Source organism: Chiloscyllium plagiosum, unplaced genomic scaffold, assembly GCF_037043375.1.
Source record: "Chiloscyllium plagiosum isolate Xiang-an unplaced genomic scaffold, Cpla_swu_hap1 HiC_scaffold_42, whole genome shotgun sequence".
NCBI lineage: Eukaryota > Metazoa > Chordata > Chondrichthyes > Orectolobiformes > Hemiscylliidae > Chiloscyllium > Chiloscyllium plagiosum.
Genome location: NW_028270180.1, coordinates 43,167,970 through 43,180,217, shown reverse-complemented (window position 1 = coordinate 43,180,217; position 12,248 = coordinate 43,167,970). Strand labels below are relative to the sequence as shown.

The 12,248-nt window shown below is 38.5% G+C and overlaps 1 gene segment (V, D, J or C); it reads right to left on the bottom strand.

The window, feature by feature from the left end:
- The window catches only part of LOC148137593 (Ig heavy chain C region-like), a 784,089-nt gene extending 775,314 nt beyond the window's left edge, over positions 1-8,775 (bottom strand). The window contains exons 1-3 of the C gene segment in view: positions 8,692-8,775; positions 8,181-8,564; positions 6,993-7,083 (exon numbers count right to left, since the gene is read on the bottom strand).
- Positions 8,776-12,248: the final 3,473 nt, after the last annotated feature.

Here is a 12,248-nt window from a genome sequence, read left to right as displayed (position 1 = left end):
GTTCAACATCACTATCCAGTGCCCTACCATTAACTCTGTAAGTTGTGACCTGATTTGACTTCTCAAAAAGCAACACGTCGTATTCATTTAAATTACACTCCATCTGCCACTCCTCAGCCCATTGGCCCAGCTAAGCAAGATCTCATTGTACGTTTGGATAACTTTCACTGCCAATTATAACACCAATGTTGGTGTTACGTGCAAACTTACAAACCATGTCCCATTCAATGTTTTCATGGCTTTCAACCAATATTGTACCCTGTTTGCCTTTCTCCATATATCCGGAGCATTTTTTTAAGGATTGAAGGAATCTATCTCCTTATTGAAATCATTTAATGTTTTGTCCTGAATCAATTTCTGTGGTGGAGAATTCCAAAGGTTCACCATTCTTTTGCTGAACAGCAAACAATCAGGTTCAATGTTATTGGTGTGTTGGGAAGACTGGTGAGCAGCATGATTAATGTTGATCCCATGATTGGAATAGCATTCTAGAGGGGCCGAGGGGCCTTCTTCAGCTTCCAGATTGCATGCCGACATGTCCCTTTGACAGCATGTTCCAAAGCTGTGATCCTTGAGGATAAGGGCGCACATGCATGTAAATGCTTCACCTGAAAGCTCTCCTCCAAATTAGACTTCAACTTGACTCTCAACTATTTCGCTGCCCGTTTCCTCTTCCTCAATCACAGCCATGGGACTCACTTCCTAACAGCGGTGTGAATGTGCTAATGCCACACAAACTTCAGCAATTCAAATAGGCTGATGATAACTGGTTTCTCAAGGCGATATAAAAAGTCTGACACTTCCACACCTGTCTAGAGATTCAAACAACCACTGGAAGAATTGAAAATTATGTGAGGCACTTGTGTGTCTGCACAAGATGACGTGGTTTCCTTTTGTGTGATTTGACTGTGTTTTCACTGAATGAACAGAGCTAGTTCTTAATCATGTATTGGGAAGGAAGCTTCCCTCATTTTTAGCAAGGCAATCACACATTATATTTCTTTATTCCAGGGAAGTATAGGGTTAAGTTAATGAAATATGATGATTGGGATGTTTCAATTGGAAATTGTCAGAGATTGAAAGTTTACTTTCATGAGCAATTAATTCCAGCCTCATTGTGTCACAGTACTCACAGGAATGTCTTTCAGAAATGGTGTCTCCCTTTGTTGCGGGCAGTCGAATCAGTAAATCTGGGATAGTTTTTGCTTGTTAATAAAAGGGGTTGAAGAGTTTTAGCCAAAGGGAGACCTGTGGATTTAGCTCACAGATGCACCATGATCTAAGTAAGTGGTGGAACAGCTCGAGGGGCTGAGTGGCCTCCTCTTGCTCCTACCTTCCTATCATTGTGTCATTCATTAAGCTAGCACTGGTGGTGAACACTTTTTATTAAAATATTTCAACAAATTAATTGTTTCACACATGCTGCAAAAAAACGTTCTGTTGATTATTTGGAACGTGATCATTGACATTCTCTATCTGAGTGATCAAAATAACTTCCACCCAATTACAGCAGCCACTGCGCTCTGGAGTGTGTTGTTACTTCATCATAGTTTCTTGTGAAACTACAGCTCGAGATCAGGGCGCTCCAATTCAATGATTCTCTGATATTTAATATCTCTGAACATTCGCAATTTGTTCAAATGCATCTTTTCTCTGAAGAACGTGCTTCATCGAACACAACTTTTTTCAATGAAACAACAAACTTTAAATGCTAGAAAACGAAAATAAAGACAGAAACTTCTGAAGAAACTCAGCAGGTCTAGCAGCTCCTGGGGAGAGAAGGCAAGGTTAACCTTTCGCATCCAGAGACCCCCTCCCCGCCCCTTCACCAAATTGTTTTCATGTTTTTGGCACAAGAGCTCACACCTGTTGAGATAAACAGTGATTACGTTGGCTTGACTCCTGTTGGAAAAAGAATTCTTAGCAGAGATACTGGATGGTCTGAGATAGCAATTGAAGACCAACTGAAAAGCTTTCACCATCTGCAGCAAGTGTTGGATTCAGCGGAACTCCCACCGTACTGAACAATCAAATTCAGCTCCAGCACTGGTTTAATATAAAGTAAAACAGCCGAAGCATAATCTCATCAAATATGCTGCGAAAATGATCTATTCTGGATTAGTTATAAATGATATTGTTAGAACAGCAAGTCAAAAGCTGGGATTTCTTTGAGCACTTACTCCATTAACACCATCTAGCGATGCCCAAAAGCTTGTGAACAAATATTGATCTGGAAAAAGCTGCTCACCACCAAACTTCTGTTTAATATCTAAGAGACACAAGTCAGGACAGCGATTGAATAGATTTCATTGGCCTCTGTGAGTGGAATTCCAACAAACACCCAGACATGTCAATCTGCTTTCTTGCACTGAAGTAACCTGATAAGAGATTGTGTTACATACCTCTCTAACAGGTTGTAAGTGAACACAGGCCACCTGGCACAGAATCAGGGACTCTACTACAACATCACAACAGACCTGAACACAATGAGCTTGACACTATCACGGAGAACACAGCCCACATGTTTTGACAGTACATAAACCATGTTAGTTATTATCACCTTCCAACAACCAGGGATTGCTCCAGAATGTTTGTACAATGAAAGTAACATTTCAACATTTATCGAAGAATGCTTTGACAGCAGCACCAAATTGTTCAAACTCTATGGGAACTACAGAGGAATAAATCTAGGAATTACATTGCCATCAATTCACTGTCACTGGATTCCAACCTAGAACTCCCTTCCTCTTTCCCCTGTGAATGTTGCTGCACCAGACGGTCTACTTAGTTTGGAAAAGATTAAAATGTTTTGAAGTGTAATATGACCGTTTCCAGTGACACTAAAAGCTGATAATAGGTTTTCAAATAATAAGATGCAAAAAAATTCTGATTCTACATTGTGCCTCGAAACACGTCCTGCATAACTGAGGCACAAAGAAAATATACAGCATATTTCCCTCTGCCTCTCTCAATCAAATATCTCTTGTTGCCAACAACCAATTTCAAAACTCTTGCTATCTGCCTGTTGTTCCTGAAACGTTCATTCTGATTGGAACAACTTAGTCAGGGCTCTCAATTCTGAGGCACCTAATCGAATATTGTATTTCTGGCAGATAAAAGTGGTTTTGAAGCTCAAGATAAAATTGAACTGTCTGAGATTCAGGTATCCGAACTGGACAATTTACAAATGGTCAGGACCATTGACAAGTTAGTCAGACATAGCACTGAAATAAACTGCACAACAGACTTAATCCTAGAGGATAGATTGCTCAACTCCTCACGTCAAATATATTCACTGTAATTGAACATTCATCAGAGGAACTAACCAGAGTATTAATGTGAACAAGAATGTGTTCACAATGAACATAAATAACCACTGAGTTAATAAACTTAATAAGTCATTGTATTTAACAAAATTATTGAGGTGGGAAATATCGCCAATTAAAGCACAGATCCGGAGGAAATGGATTATTCTCTAAATTGTTTTTACATATTCTTAAAACGTTCCTTGAACTGTGGAGATTTTGCATGCACTGCATAAAGTCAATACTGCATTCCAGTGTGGAAAGCATTTCTGTTGAAGGAATTAGGGCAAGGTCATTTTTTTGTTAACTCCTTTAATGAACGAAAATGTTTCAAAAGGTATGAATTGAAAACATGCTTCTGTCTGGAGTTGCCCGCTTTAGCGGATGTCTAAGTAAATGTGGGCACTGCTGCCTCACAGATCCAGGTACCCAGGCTCGGTTCCAGCCTCGGGTGACTGCCTATGTGGAGTTTACACAATCTCCCCTGTGTCTGTGTGGATTTCCTCCCACAATCCAAAGATGTGCATGTCAGGTGAACTGGTCATGCTGTATCGTCCATAGTGTTAGGTGCATTAGTCAGGGGTAAATATAGGGAAGGGGAATGGGTCTGGGTGGGTTACTTTTCAGAGGGTCGGTGTGGACTTGTTGGGCCAAATGGCCCGATACATACTGCAGGAAATCTAATCTAAATGATTGTCACACTTAACTAATGTGAGCAGATTCCTTCCGATCGCGACATTGCAATAAATCGGTCAAGTATATTAATTAAAATAAATATTACTCTATTTTCAGTGTCTGAATAAACCATGTGCTCTGTTATCCTCTAGTTCATGTCTTCTGCAAATTTGTGAACACTGCATCCGTCTGAACACATCGATGTAAAATGAATTCTCTGCGTTTGCAGCAAGCACTCCCATGGTTTTAAGAGTAGGGTTCCTACAGTATAGAAACAGGCCATTTGGCCCAACAATTCCACACTGACCCTCTGAACAATAAGTAGTCCAGCCAGACTCATTCCCCCTAATTTATATTTACCCCTGACTAATGCACCCTAACCTACACATCCCTGAACACTATGTGCAATTTAGCACAGCCAATCACCTGACCTGCACATCTTTTGGACTGTGGTAGGAAACCAGAGTGCCCGAAGGAAACCCACGCAGACACAGGGAGAATGTGCAAACTCCACACAGACAGTCACCCGAGGGTGGGATCGAATTTGGGACCCTGACACTGTGAGGCAGCAGTGCCACCCACTGAGCCACCATGCTGCCCTGCGAGGTCATGAATGGATTATTTTAATTAATTTGAAATTTGGCCTTGGTCACATAATTCATTATAGCAGTTGCTCCGAAAGAATGACTCTTCAGTTGATATTTTGTTGTAAAATGTAACTATTTATTTAAAATGCACAGATTGGGAACACCTAAAGCACTGTGCAGATTAAATAATTCAATTAATGTTTTATTTTATCCAGTAAATCCAGTTTAATCAGGGACATAATTAATTAACTCAAGTTACATGTGAAACTGATCAAAGCAGTGAAACTGTCCAGTTCTTCATAGAATTGAGCAGAATTTCCAAATGGTCTTTGCCAATGATCTTTTCCAGCCAGAAAAATATGTATGTAGTGTACAGCGGAATTGAAAGGTGTGTGTTGATCAATTATAACACAGTCATGGCATTTTTGCTCAAGAGCAAGAACTATTAGAACATTAGACTTTTGGAATTCTATTTATATTTCTCTATGACTTGTAAACTGTTAAAAAACACACCTTGTGATTGAACTAGATAGTGGAGTTCTGAATTTGGATTGTAAAGCATGGATTAGATTAATCCTTAATTATTACTTTTAAGTAAAAATGGCGCCCGAAGGTATCTGTTTTCCCTTCATTTCTAAAACCTTTGCGATTTGCCTTTCACTTAATAATAGGCTTTATGAAATTTCACCTCGCATGCTGATTGCATTGAATGAGGAACCTGGAGCGGTTCACTGTCACCAACCATGTTAACATTGCAAAAACAATGTAGAAACCAGAAACGGTTTCCCAATTATAACATATTTAATGTTACCCAAGCACAGTCCCTCCTCAACTGATCATCGATCACCAGATCACAACACGGTGTGTTTGCAGCAGAACTAGCTCTGCAAACATTTTCAACAGAACCAAGAACATGATGTAACCTCACAAAAAAAAATAAATTGAAGTCTAACAAAGCTGCTCAGAATCCAGCAAACTAATGATTAAATTGAATAGAAATAGCAAGTCATAACAGCAGCCTTGTTTGTGAGGGGACTTAACACTTAAAGCTGTAACGTTTCTGGCAACAGTTCAATTTATTTCCAACCTGTACACACTTCTTGATCGTGACAATCTTGTGCAGCGCACAGTAGAGCAGTTGAAGGCATATATTGATTAATCACTTAATGATCAAAACAAAATTACTGAATGGACAAATATTACCACATTATAATTTTAAGTTAGTTTCAATTACATAATCTGATCAATTCTGCAGTTTCAGATTTTAGTCCCAAATTTTATTTTGAATGAGGCTACTCAAAACAAAATTCAGTTAGTTTACAATTAGAACTGAGTTTTTTTTAAAGTCAATGCATTAAAAACTCGTTTTTGTTTCATTTCTCACACTTCCGGGTTTCTGCCTTAAGTTGTTTTTCAGACCGTTACAAATGGATGTAATGTTTTCAATCAAGCAGAGAAAAATGTGTCATATAATTTTAACAAATGCAGAAATGATTCATGAAAAACCAAAGAACTTCACAAATATTGGTAATGAAAAGTAATCCAAAGAGTCAATCTCCTCACCAGAAAGAAAACACCGATTACAGAAAGCATGAAAACGCTGATCAATTTCACAAACTGAATAAGATCCAATCAACTCAATTCAACAGAATCAAGGAAAATAAAATCAGAATCCAATCAACTCAAAACAACAGATTTGAATGAAACATAATCAGAATCCAAACAATTCAATTCAACAGAATCAAATAAAACAATTTCAAAAGCCAATCAACACAATTCAACAAAACCAAGTAAAAACAAAGTCAGAATCCAATCAACACAGTTCAAACCGAACCAACTAAAACAAAGCCAAAATCCAATCAACTCAATTCAACAGAATCAAGTAAAACAAACTCAAAATCTAATCAACAGAATGCAATATAGCACCGCAAGAAAGTTTTATGACAGTTTCTAACCTGCTTGTCATCAACTAATTTACAAAATAAATGAGAAAATATAATCAGGGTAAGAACATATATTCACGAAGTGAATAATGATATTTTAGCATATTTTAATCATGTTTAGTAATATCTCGAACATCTTTGATTTCTTAGCGTTTGTTGATGATAATAAAACTCACAGTCAGGGTGTCACTGACATTAACCATTATTTATAGCTGACTGATTAAGAGACATTAGGTGTTTCAAGTAACCCAGCCACACAGAATGCCCATCTGATCAAAAAAAGCGATACAACGAGCAACTGACTCCATTATCCCCATTGTAACTATTTGCTGAGCCTTAACTGAAGTCCGTAATCAGTCTGAACAAAAATCAATCCGAACCAAACCAAACTCAGCACAGAATCTGAGTTTCATTTAATTCAGAAATTAGTCACATGAATAGAAAGTTTTTAAAAAGTCACTAAGAAAGTTCAAGGGTCTTACCTGAAGTCACTGTCACTATGGTCCCTTGGCCCCAGTAATCAAGATAGTCACAGTGTTACATTCTCTGGACTGGGTCACACAATAACTAGCTCTGCATAAAACAAATCAAAAATCTACCATCATTTTAAATTTTCAGAACCACAGGCAAAATAAAGTCATGATAAATCTTCATCACATAATTGCGCTAGTGAATTCTGATCATTCTTGATTAATGTTAATACTGTTTTATACTTCACAGAGTAACACATGCGCTGATTCTCAAAATCCCCAACTGGTGTATCGATAATTACCCAAACACTTTCACAAATTAAATAGTGATACTGGCATTAAACCGCACAGAACTAATACTGCACTGCAAGTTAAGACGGTTTGTAGAAGTAATCACTGACTAGTTTCAAACAATGGAGGCTGAATAGGTTTTTGTATTGGTCATAATTGCAGTGTCACTCCAGCTATATCACTGTGAGACACGTTGTGTCAAATACTATGACAGACTGTAAACTGTAAAATGCAGAGAATTTCTTCACTTCCTAGAAAGCAGTGATTCAGACTCCTCTAAAAATGATTCAGTGTGTTATTCCAGCTTTTACGATCCATTGTATTTTGAAAGCTTGGAATACTTTTCCAGGTTTGGTCTGCATTGAACTTGACAATCAACACGAAGAAGGTAGAAAAATTTATACATTTGTACAAACTAGCACTACTGGATTGCGTTTAAATTGCATCTCACATTATTTCTCGCTCCTGCCATGGTAGAAATCACCAATTTGAGATAAACACTTGTCAGTGTTTTTTGTATGAGGATGTCGCTGTGCACAACACTGTGACCCACTGTAGTATCACAATGATGTTGACCAGTACACTCATTCTCTGTTCTTTACTCGAGGTCTCAATTTTCATTTGAAAGAGCCATTTAGTTCTGATCATGTTTAGAATTGATGCCATAGTTGACATAACAATGAGCAGTGATTTCCTGAGCTGTCAGATATATTAAAACGAACATTTTGTCCGAGCATTTAATTGATGGAAGTGTTAGCAGTACATATGAGATGCCCAAAACATTGTCCCATTGTGTCACCAGTTTGCTAGTTTAAATGGTACATTTCCTCTTTGATAGTTTTGTAAGAGGCAGCCTGAGGTCTGCTTCAGATTGCAGTTGGTATAATTGCATTTAAAACTCGTACTGACCGTCAGTTTATGATGGAATTGACAAAATGTTCCCTCGAGCTGTTTTTGAACGGGTCCAGCCCTGGTTCCTCTCGCTGTGGTATCTTGCACAGTAATAGATGGCGGTGTCTTCGATCTTCAGGTTCCCCATGTCCAACGCGAAAATGTTGTTTGAAGTGTCTTTGGACGCAGTAAATCGACCCTTAATCGCTGGTGCATAGTTACTGCAGGATGAACTATAGTAGTACAGCAGCCACTCTAGACCCTGTCCGGGAACCTGTCGGACCCAGCTCATGGTGTAGCTGCCAAGATCGAACCCGCTGGTTTTACAGGTCAGTTTCAGGCTGCCTGCGGGACGGCCAGTCTCTGCCTCTGGCTGGGTCAAAACAACCTCCGACTGGGCACCTTTAAAAAAGAAAACAAATAAACTATGAGCATTAAGCTGGTGAAATTATGGCTGAGTCTTTTACATTCCTGCCGTAGACTAACATTGAGACAGTAACAAAGAGAGACTTGAACAACAAACACTCACATGATAAGAAAGTCAGTAACAAACTGAGAAAAAGTGTCGACACAATCATTCTGATAACTTGTGGGAAGCGGTTCTGCGAAGATCTTTCTAAACAGATCCGACCCAGGAGTGTTGAATTACGGTCCAGTGCCCAGGATTTATACGGCCATCGGAAGGGGCAGGCTTACAGCTTCAGCATGTTGGTTTCCTGCTGGAGGCTCAGACTGGATCCTGGTATCAGCTTGCACAGCCCGAACACATTGGATCATGTCTTTACATGAGGTTCTGCTTAAACATGGACACATACGCATCTTGGGATATTTCTTTTGCTGAATAGCTTCTTTGGAAGTAAATTTGAGTGGCTTCAGGTCTGTTTCACATCATAGTTGCATGTATTTTGTTTACAAAAAACAAATTCAACTGGAAGTTAGCTCCCTTTATTTCTACATTCATTCACAAGCAGATAAAACTAAAATCAAAGTTCAAACATATAACTAGCTAATAAAACAGTTGAGCTTTTCTTCCCTGGATACTGCAAGTCTCTGTCGCACTCAAAATAACATGTAATTCATACTAAACATTTCAAAATTCAATTTAGGCAACTGAATACAGAGCGTGTCTAAAGTGATTATATTTAGAATATTCAATTAGAAGTTAACTCCCTTTAATCCCACATTCCACCACAAGCAGATAAAGCTAAAAAGAACTTCAATAATATTATTAGACAACAAAATGAATGACTTTATTTTTGCTGTCACTCAAAGTCTCTCTCACATTACCAAATAACATACCATTTCTAATTTGCGTTTCTAAATTCAGTTTCGGCAACCTAATATGGAGCATGTCTAAAGTGATTATGTTCAGAATGTGAGTGTATGTCACTAAACAGTTTGGACCCGGAGATTAGAAGCACCTCCTTACATTGCAGAATGTCTCTCCCTGCATCTATTTTTTCAAATTGCTCCTACACTAAAATGCACAGTAAAGGAAAGCTGTGTGCCTGAGAAACAAAATGTGAGTTCGCAGTGATACATAACACCGAGGTAAACTTTTGAAAGAGCATCTAATGAACTAGAACAAGACAGTCCATAAGTTTTTTTTAAAATCCTCAACGTCTAAACCATTGCATGTAACAGTCTGGGTACATCAGGAATGTTTGGTTAAGTTAGAGAGTATTACAGTAATAATTACCACGAATGTAGGTTATAAACAGTACATTTCTCTGCTCACTGATAGCACTGACAGGGCAGTTAACTCATAAAAATCAGCAAACATTCGCTGTTACAGTACACCAGTGTTAACCATGTATAAAGGGCCCACTCAGTTTTAATGAGATACATGAATCAGAGAATGGTATAACAAGTGATGTGAGTTTGAACCAATTCAATTTTGTTAATTTACTTTGAGATGATAACAAATGTTACTGCAATGTGGGATTTGGGATCCATTAACTTCATTTTCAGGAGCTTTAAAGATACTCAATAAACAGACTGAACTAACCAGAACGTCCTGTTTTCTGATAGTCATACAGTGAATGCTGTATTCAGTGACTTTCCTTTTAAAGGGAGAAATGCCAAGTGAAATATGTCCATTTTGAGTTAATGGGAAAATATAATTTGTTTGGTAGGATTTAACTTTAGTTGATTCATTTTCCCTTTAATCGGCCGGATCCAATAGTTTGCAGCAATTAAGCTGACTACAGAAAAGGTCCTTGAGTTCCCAGTTTCATTTACTGGAAGCAGGTGGAGTTTCTGCAGTGGATGAAAGATATTTTGTCTCACGGTTGACCAGTTGGTGGAAAGCCAACTGCAAACTATAACCACCGCCTCCGCAGAAACAAAACAACTCAGCAACAATGCTGGAGATTAGTTTAATTTCAGTTGTGTAACTTGGAGAACTAGTCCCTCCTCTCATTGAAGGAAATATTCGCAGAGTCTCAGACACAACCTAAACATCAACAGTTCATTCAAGGATCACTATAGCACTGTTTAGTATTGAGAAAAATTGATCAATAGTCATAGAGTCATGTAGTGATACAGCATGGTTACAGACCCTTCGGTCCACCCAGTCCATGCCAGTCCTAATCCCAAACTAAACTAATCCCACCTGTGTGTACTTGGCCCATATCCATCCAAACATTTGATATTCATTTACTTATCCAAATATCTTCTAAAGGTTGTAAGTATCCACCACCAAATCATCCCACACACAAACCATTCTCTGTGTCTCTGATATCCTTTTTAAAAATTTTCTGCTCTCATTTGAAAAACGTGTTCCCTATTGTTGAAATCCCCCACCATAGGGAAAATACAGCAATGTCTGGGTCAAAAATTGAACACAATCCCAGTTCCAAACATTTACAAAATATCACTATGGATCTTCCTCGAATCCAAAAAAGATTGTCCCCTTTGATCAATGATTTATAAAATTTACTCGTGTATCTACTGTGATAGACGTTTTCAAATAACTTCTTAGGTGCAAATTTTTTTCACATCAATCGGATTAAAGTAACATTTCGTGCGCTACGCCCACACACAAAAAAACAAGTTTGTTGACATGAATTGCTCTGAGGAAGTCTACGATGGATTCTTTTATCAAACAAAATTATTTCCAATGTTGTGAGAGCTCGTCTATCTTCTGTGCAATGGTCTGAATTTTAAGTTGTGTCTGACTGCAGATGAAATTGGCTGAAGTGGGTAAAAGTACAGTTTGTGCCTTTCACATTGTGAATGTATATTGCTGACTTTAGTTGAGTAAAGTGATGCTGTTCCAGCATCGTCTGGCACCATTAATTATACCATTAATTTCCACATCACTAACCGTAGGGTCAGGTGGGGTTTATTGATATGTGATATGTTTGAAACGAAAGCTTCGTACATTCCCAGTATGATTCATGTCAATTAGAGCCATTCACCTTTCCACTCATGGCTTTATAAACTTATATGAGGTCACCCCCCCCCCCGCCCGCCCCTCACCCCGCCGAACTCTCACCCTCCAGTGAAACAAGTTCCAGTCTATCTGGATTTCCAACATGATTCTGTTCCCTCACATTCTGCTGTGAAAGATCCTCCTGCCACCCCAGATCCACAGACACTGTCCCTTGTTACTAGTTCAAAGAAATGAAAGGAACTTCTCCCACCATATTGTTCAATTTTAGTTGGCTTCAAACACTATCACAAATAAAGGCTCATGTCATTGCTGATTTTTGGGAGAATTCCGTGTACACAGTATCTGCTGAAATACCTGTAGTACCATCCTGAATCTGGTTCGCAGATTCATCTGTTGCTCACAAACGCAACCAGACATCAGGGAATAGTGAACATCGCCCACCCCCACCCCTCCACCCTTCCCTTCTGTACTTTGCACTTTGTGAAATCCGTGTTGTCAATAATCAGTTAAAAGAAAGATTTTTCAAAACTTTCTTAATTCATGTTGCTGATCTTGGCTGAATAAAGGTATGTAGCTGTCAGCATTTCTGGGGAACATGTCTGCATTTTTTTCATGTCAGTTTACAATGATATTAAGTCAAGAATAGTCAAAATATCCTGAGAAACAACGTTTAGAAATGGGTCTATTAG